This window comes from Phoxinus phoxinus (genome assembly GCF_949152265.1).
Source record: "Phoxinus phoxinus genome assembly, chromosome: 20".
Taxonomy (NCBI): Eukaryota; Metazoa; Chordata; class Actinopteri; order Cypriniformes; family Leuciscidae; genus Phoxinus; species Phoxinus phoxinus.
In genome coordinates, this window is record NC_136895.1 from 8,799,258 (window position 1) to 8,808,373 (window position 9,116).

The following is a 9,116-nucleotide window of genomic DNA, read 5'->3' on the forward strand; positions in this document are numbered from 1 at the left end:
ATGAGTTGTGCTGCATTAACTTGAACTGGGCGGCGCTTGTTAGTTCCAGCATGCTTTGCGTAAGGTTGAATTAAGAGAGAATAAATGTTAAAATTAAATGTTATTTTATGTGGGGTTTTTTTTTAGAAAATGAGAAAAGGGGAAGACTTGATAGTGTGTAATTGTGTTTAATGTTCAATCACATTGGAATTATTAGAACCATTTAAACTGCTTTGGTTGAAGTAACATGTAAATTGTAGCATTTAAGATGCTAATATGTGCTACTACTAGCAAATAGCTAGCTATAGTCTATCAATTTAATTATGTGTCACTAAAATAAATAAAATATTAATGGATGAACGAAAATAAAAAACACCTGAATCATGTCAGGAAACCTTAAAAAAATCACTGTGAGACTACTTAAATCGAGTCGCCTAAAATGACTTAATTCCATGATGTTGAAGTTACATGAACCAAATTGTGTTTGTTTAACGTAATCCAGTTATGTGTGACCTGTTGACATAAAAAAGTTAATTAAAGCCAACATATAATTTTTTTGAGTTGCACACCTAAACTTGACATAAACTGTAAACTCGTCCCTCAAATCTGATTGGTTGATTTGAATGTTGTTCGACAAATATGTAAATCAGGAACATGTTGCATTGGTGAAATCAGGACCTGCGGATGTTGGACTGTTAGGGGTTGAAAAGCAAAAGGAATGTGGTGACGTCAACTGAAAAGGAAAGTTGTTAGCAAGTCTGAATCTCAGCTTGTGTTGATTCCTGATCCCTATTGTTTTGTCACCTCTCTGCCGTCCTTTCACCAACAGTGACAAAAGGCCAGAAATAAAAAGAAGGCTTCCTGGGGGGAAAGAAACCCTAAGGGCGTTTCTTGTTGCGGGGAAGCTCTCAGCAAACCCGCGGTCAGAAGTGCAAATCTTTGAATATCCATGGTGATCAGTCACTGTTCCTCTAGTATGTTCACAGGCCTCATCTCAGAAAAAAGAGAGACCCCACAGGCAACCCACGACAACCAAAGTGGCATGGAGGGAAAATAGAGTGAGAGAAAAGAAGATTAAGACAACTGGGGATTGAGGGTAGTGTCCTTTTTCAACCTGTCACTGTGGGTACATGCTGTTTATTATGTGGGTTGTGTTACCGTAAAATACAATACAGTAAGCGAATACTAAACCTATGTTTTTGTCGAAAAAGAGTTACAGTCAAGGTGTAAATTAAGCGTTATACTGTTATAATAACATTAATAATTGTGAACGGCAAGTCCCCACAAGGATATGCAGCGTATATAAATGTGTGTACACTACGAAGGCCTGTGGTTGAATGGCACATATGCACAAACTCACTGGAGCAGCTGAGATGGCATGTTGAGCAACAGCTGCCCTGGGCTTTTACCCTCTTAGGCGGAGCGGGCATCGGGCCACTCTTCTTCTCCAGTGACAGGAGGAACTTCAGATGGTGCCAGGCTAGTTTGCTCCTCTGGCCCGGGCCGAAGCTGTTCGCAGCCATGATCTGTCACAACCTATTGGTGTGAGATCAACAACTGACATCTACACACACAATCCAAATTGCAGTTATCCCATTGTGCATCTCGCTGTGCTCAGAATACCACACTACTCCAATTTCTGCATTATTTAGTAATATGCGGTGTATGGTACTTCATGTTAATAATATGCTACACAGTAAAAAACGCAGTGTCAAATTAACACTTTAAGTGTTAATTTTAACACTACTCCGGATCATATATGGTCCCAATCTATCTAGAGTAAAAAGTACACCGTTTGTAGTGTTGAATTTACAGTGTTAATATAGCACCTTACAGTGTAGAAAAATTACACTTCGAGTGTAAAGTGTTACACTTACAATTGTTGTTTAAGTTTTACACTTGGGGGTTTTAACACCCCTGGTGTTGATTTAATTCCATTGGATTTACACTATTGGATTACACTATAAGTGTTATTTATAAAGTATTCTGTTCAGTGCAAAAACTATTTACACTATTATATAGTGTTAATGTACAAGATCAGACATAAAATCAAGAGTCTTCAGACAGATGTATAAATCCAAAGTTTATTTAACAAATAAGCAAAGTGGCTCCTTTATAACATATGCCAGATGTGTAAAGGTCAAATGATCACATTCATGAGGAGTTGCAAGAAAAAAAAGGCAATAAAAAACATAAAATCATGTTAATTTGCCTAGACATGAACGAATATGACAGGTAGATTTGAACAAGATTGCAGAAAACTACTTGTCGACAGTTGTGTAGCATCAATGAATGCAGTTCCTCTTTGTCCCATCAGCGACCAGGAAGTAGTATTTGAGTTTATTGCCATATCAGCATCACAGGCCGCGCGCAGGTATGCTGTGTGGTCTCTTCAATGCAGTCAAGGGAGTCTTGTATGCTGGTCCCTGCCAAAGACAAAAATAACACTCAGTCAGCTCTCCAATTGGCCGTCTTTATATTTGTTTTCCACAATACAATCAACACAAATGGCAATATTTTGAGGCAGACGATAGGCAGTGTGACAGAAATGTCCAAATTTACCTTTTTGGAGACGACAAGGTGTTGTTCAGCTTGATATGAGGACATCTTTCCAGGTCTCTTGCAGGAGACGAATTGATGCAAGATCGCTGCCCCATTCTATATAACACGTGACAACTTCAGCAAAATGCATTCATGCATGAACGTGTATAGATAATCTTATTCTGAACTATAGTCTAACCTGAATCATCAGTTTCATCATCTTTCACAGCAGATTCTGCAGTCAATCAGGTCCTTGAAGGTCTTGGGAGAAGCCTTTCCAGGAACTTAGCTGAGGTCTTCTAACCAAAAATCAAAACAAAAACAATCAAACAGTTACATAGCATAATGACAACCATATATCTCTCAGGAAAAATTCTGTTCAGATGATTGTGTAGTCACAGAGTAGCACCGTTCACACCTGGCATTAACATTCATCTTGCACAAGCGAACAACTCGAAGTACAGTTGTAAACGCACCCAAGACGCATTGAGATTCGATTGTTCTGATGAGGTCTAGGCCACATTCTTTTATTAAAGGGATAGTTCACCCAAAACATTTTATTCAGTAATTTACTGACCCTCATGTCGTTCCAAACCCGCAAGACTTTCTTTAGTCTTTGAAATACAAATGAAGATATTTTGATGAAATCTGACAGCTTTCTTTCCTTCCATTGACAGCTACACAACTACCACTTTGACGGTTCAAAAAGTTAACAAAGAGATCTTAAAACTAATCCATGAACCAAGCAGTTTAGTCCAAATTTTCTTTTTCTTCTGTTTATGTTGGTTGATTCATGTTTATATGTGAATAAAAGTCTAAATTCAATCTATTCATCACAAAGCAATCAAGTTTCTTCAGAAAATTTAGACTAAACGGCTCAATTCATATGGGTTCGTTTTATGATCTCTTTATAAACTTTTTGAAGCGTCAAAGTGGTAGTTGCGTGGAGTATTCTTGATACATTCATTTAAGTTTCGAAGATGAACTAAAGTCTTTTTGGGTTTGGAATGACATGAGGGTGAGAAATTACAACAATTTTACACTTGTGTGTCAACTAACCCTTTAACTTTTTGCAGTTTAATATCTTGAATTAACACAATGACATAATGATTGATGTGTCATCATGAATTATGACAATCAAGATACATCAATCACCCAAGACATGTACATTTCAGGTCTGAACAAAGGCATTGTGTGGTTGCCCAGTTAGGTTTAAATGTTTCATGTTGATTCGTCATGTATTAAAATTTGTACTGCACATAGAATAAAATATAATGACACTCACGATTCTGGATTCATCTTCAGCATTCTGTTGCTTTTGTCTTCATTTCTGTTGCTTGGTTTCTGTAGCAATCTCATGAGAGGAGCTTCCTTCACTTGACACTGGAGGGTTCTGGGCCAAATCTATTGAAAAAGGATTTGAAAAAAATATGTCAGTTGAGGCTAATATTTACAAAATTCAGTAATGCAATACAATTTAAATTGGGGCTGTAAATAAGGTAAAAATAATTGTGATTACCCTTAATTTCGATTATGCTAAGAGCTGTCTATAAAGCATGGGTGTAAAATTATTTATATTGCATTAATATGCATTTAATCTGATTATTGAATACATTTATATAAGTTAAATGAGTAATAAGGCATTAACTTGATTTTAATACGCATTTAGAATTTATTTTACCCATAATTTATTAATGGTATTTATAATGTGAACAGAACATAAAGATTCATATTAATAAAATGCAGACAGATAAATAGTTAGGACATAATTTACCCCAAAATAACATGCAGTATGAATTGATAAAGACTGATTTCAAGCTAAAGTACCTGTATTCTCTGCCAGTGCATACGCAAATGTTACCTGTAAAATGAATTGGAAGACAGATGGATTTACAGATTAGCTTTAATGCACTTTCACAATGTTTGAAAAAAAAATAATTTGATTGGAAGTTCGTATGTTTGTGTCTTGACGCAGCCATATATGACGACATGATATTCAGTGCTAAGAACAAACATACAGATATGTAATTCTCACTTAAACATAGGACGAATAAAACGTTTTTAAACGCTCCCCCACCTCAGTCTACAAAAAAGTGCTTTTGTTGTTTGCACTGCGCGCTAATTTACAAGATACTTAAACGAGCTGTTAATAATGCGCATGCGTCACAAAAACGGAACTGTTAACGCGTTCATGTATAACACAACAACTTTAATACACACAAATGAATATAAACTTACCATTTTGAAGAATTCTCTCATCTGCGCAGAAAAAAAGAAGCCCAAATGCAGCTGCTGTTTCAGACCTCCTCATCAACTTTAGTGCCAGGCTTGTCGTAAGACCGGTTGAGGCCTCGGCGCGACTGGAGGCGGGAAGGCTTTCATGAAGGCTGTCAACAAACCAAAATGAAATGAGCTAAAAAATATATTTGTAATCCAAATATAATTTATAATACAAATGTATTTTAAACGTTAAATCACCTTCATCCAGGAAATCAAATCGTCATGAGAAACCTTCACATCCTTCTGTAACGTTACATCTCTGCATCTCATGAACTAGACGAGCTTCCTTAATCCTGACAAAAACGCGCAGTTTATCATTTCTAAATGTGTTCACCACCATATTTTACCAAAAATGTTAACAAGTATATTTACTTTTTTATTTTAGAAAGAAAAAAGCAATTCAACCTACCGTCTCGGTCGCATGAAGATAAAATGGCGTCGTCGTCTTTCGAGACAGCAGTCATCGAGGGGCGGAGTCAATACAATTCGGCGCCTTTTTGTTTTTGCACTTTCAGTGTAAAAATAAAATTACACTTGTAACTACACTGAAGAGGAGTGTTTTTTAACATTGTTGATTGTTAATTTAACTCTTTGGGAATTAATAACTTTTAACACTGCAATTTTTACACTGCCGATTTTACTGTGTAGTTGATACATTTACTAAAATGGGAAGTGTACAACACTGCAAGCACTCTACACAGAACAATATAATATAATACATATATTTATAACTCACACACATTAAATACATAATAATATAATATAATTATTGCCATGATAATCTTTTTCTAATTTGATAAATCGTTTAATTTGATGCAAAAAGAAAACAATTAATAACAATATAACATAACATAAAATAACAGTATAATAATGCAGCATAATTTAATACATCTTTTAATTTGATGCAAAAAAATAACTATATAAAATAAATAAGCATAATTCATCTAATACTATAATATAATAAATATATTTAAAACTCACACACTAAATACTTAATAATATAATATAATAATTATATTTATAACTCACACACATTAAATACATACACAACTAAATACAATTACATAATATAATATTGTCATGAAATTATGTTTTTGTATTTTTAATTTGATAAATCATTTAATTTAATGCAAAGCAACAATTCGTAACATAACATAACATAACATAACATACTGTAACATAACATAACATAACATAACATAACATAACATAACATGCGATTCTTTATCATTGTAATATAATTGACATAATATATGTGTCATGATTCCTGTCTTGTGTTCCACTTGTCTTTTGTACTTTTGTCATTTCCTGTCTTGTGCTAAGTTTTGTAGTCCTATGTAGTTTTTCATGTTGATTGGTCTCCCCAGGTGTATCTTGTTTCCTCATTATCTAGTTAAAGGAGAACTCCGGTGCAAAATGAACCTTTGGTCTAATTACACATTGTTACCTAGTCAACCGTTATCTGAGATTTGTTTTCATGATTATCGAATGTAAATAGTTTTATCTCTAAAAACAGTTTAGCCTATAACGCTAGTATAACGCTAGTATATGGGGCATGGAGTAATGACAAATAAAAACCGATCCAAATGCGCTGGACCATATGAGATTCTACACAGTTCAGCGCATTTGGATCGGTGGTTCGTAGATCGATTGATAGAGTCTGTTTTTCCAAGATGGATTCTGCTTATATACGTGAAGTTGACTGTATGTATAAAATATCTTCTTATTAAACTGTCTGGACACTGTCAAAGTTCTCAATGCTTCGGTTTGAAGGTAGGGACCTTCATTATGCTACCGTGTTAGTGTGGGGCTATTTTGAGCCTTGTTAGTGGTATTAACAAGCGATTTTTATTTGTCATTACTCTACGCCCCATATACTAGCGTTATACTAGCGTTATAGGCTAAACTGTTTTTAGAGATAAAACTATTTACATTCGATAATCATGAAAACAAATCTCAGATAACGGTTGACTAGGTAACAATGTGTAATTAGACCAAAGGTTCATTTTGCACCGGAGTTCTCCTTTAAGCTTGTTTGCCCCTTTGTATTTATAGCCCTTGTGTTTCACTTGTTACTTTGTCAGTTGTTGTACATGTATGGTTGCTGCTAGTTTGGTCCTGCTTGTGGTTTTGTTTCTTTGTCACTCGTGTTCCTTATTATTTTGTTCTATGTGTTATTTCATTAAAACCCTGCGGATAGATCCTTGCCTTCGCCTGCTTTCTCCAGCACATTACAGAACAACTGACCACTATGGATCTAGCAGGTACTATCCGGAACGGTCCGTGTATCATCCGATCATTTTATTTCCTATCTGGAATGGAATAACGAGAAATTAAAAAACAGCTCGTTTATTCGTTTTTTTGTTAAGTTTAAAAAACGAAAAATTTGATTTTGGCTCGATTTTTCATTTTACGTTTGTGGTTTACAAATCGGTTTATGGGTTCGATATTTCGTCCGCGCATGTGGGCGGCGCTGAAACGCCCCTTTCATCTGATTGGTCAAACCGCTCCGCCTTCAGTACGAGCTTTTCTTTCTGTCGGCAGAATAAGAGTCAGTACGAGTGCGGCACTAACATTATTGCACTTTAATAAAATAATGTCTGAAACCACCACTCACTTGTAAGTTACTATGCACAATATTTGAAGCAGAAGTATGTTCCAGCGACCCCATTAATGTGAGCTACAGTAGGTTAGGCTATGACAGATTATTTTAGCATGATGTAGGCTATTTCTCATTGATAAATACAGTGCAGATAGCCTAGTTCCGTCTCTTTGGATAAAAGGGAAGTGGAAATAAAAATCAACATATAGGCTGAATTGTACCAAATATGTCCTTAACATTAGATGTCCGTATATGACCTATTCTGTTAGCTATACGTTAGAGTTAGGGGATAACACAGTTTGTACAGTATAAAATCATTATGGTTCCCATAAAACACGAAAACCCAACAACCCAATGGGAATATATCCTTGTTGTGTAAAACATCTGTTCATAATCCGTGATTATACAATTTCAATAGGCTATAGCACCGGGAGGCGTCTGGAATAACTGCAATGATCAATCCGCATTTTTAAGACAGCTAATTTTATAGGCTAATATTCAGAATGTCCTCGTATAAGGCCAACGACCGCTTTCTTTGTGAAATATAGCAGACCACCTTTTTTAAACTGTTATTTAAGATTATTTGTGCATAAATGTTTGTGCATAAATGTCCGGACAGACAGACGGACAGACAGAAGTTTAAATGTGTTAGGCCTAGCCTATATAAATTTAGGCACATATAACAAGTATTACAAACTACAATAGCCTTAAACAGAACATGGCCATGGCAACTTGTAGGCTATAGGCTATAGCCTACTTAAAAGGAAAACAAATTTGCTGAGTAAAAACAGAGCTTGTGTTGTTGAATCATATTTTTTCTAGTATATCTTAAAATATAGAGCTCATGACAAATAAAAGTTCCAGATGGACAAATTTAAACGCAAAAACCAGTGTGAATAACAACATCTTAGAATGGCAAACTTTGAAGTAGGGTTCAAGTTTTAATTAGTTGTACAGCTTGAAGTGTAAAGCTTGTTCTCATACACAGATATGGCCTATTTATGAATGAAATTCATGCATTTATTTGTCATTTAAACTGATGCAAACAGGAAAAGAGAGTAGAAAAGACGTATTATCCTGTCGCCCCCTCTAGTGGAGAGCATTAACTATTACGGCCTTCATTGCTCAGATAATGCAAGTCAATGGATTTTTGGGGAAAGTATGTCTGACCAGTTATAAATGATATAAGCGAATCAGACCAGTCTGGAGATCTGAGCTGAGTTTAGTGAAGCATTAAAGTGAAGCACTAGGCGGAGTCAATTTCTCATAATAAATAATAATAATGTTTAAAATATGCTGCATGGCTTTCTCAAGTCAACATAATGAAAACAATTCAGAGAAACATTGACCAATTCAGAATGTAATAAAATCGTATTAGTTTATAATTAAACTAATAACATTTTAAAGGTATGCTGTGCTCTTCAACCGACATGATTTTAATGAATCCCAAACCCTGCTAATTTTGACAGTATTAACGTTCACTGATTTTAGCTTCTCTCTTTTCTTTCTCTTTCTTTTCATGTGAACTGAGTAGGCTACACATGCTTACATGCATAAATATAAACTTTATTTCTATTCAATTTTCAAAATTAGTAAATTAGTAGAGTGGTAAATGTTACACACTATAATGGTGTATAATAGTAGCCTACAGTTCAGCCTATTATTGGTTTTTATTTCCACTTCCCTTTTATCCAAATAACTATTTGCACTATCA

At 35.0% G+C, this 9,116-nt stretch overlaps 1 long non-coding RNA gene across 2 annotated transcripts; it reads right to left on the reverse strand.

Annotated features, from left to right (window-relative positions):
- Nucleotides 1-2,049: 2,049 nt before the first annotated feature.
- Nucleotides 2,050-4,423, reverse strand: LOC306988658. 2 transcript variants are annotated; one of them, XR_013795476.1, is made up of 5 exons: nt 4,348-4,423; nt 3,806-3,924; nt 2,720-2,816; nt 2,542-2,637; nt 2,050-2,405 (listed from the first exon to the last, which is right to left on the reverse strand). It is a non-coding gene; the product is annotated as an uncharacterized lncRNA (long non-coding RNA). The 2 variants fall into 2 exon arrangements; XR_013795477.1 differs by having other exon boundaries at nt 2,125-2,405; nt 2,720-2,819.
- Nucleotides 4,424-9,116: the final 4,693 nt, after the last annotated feature.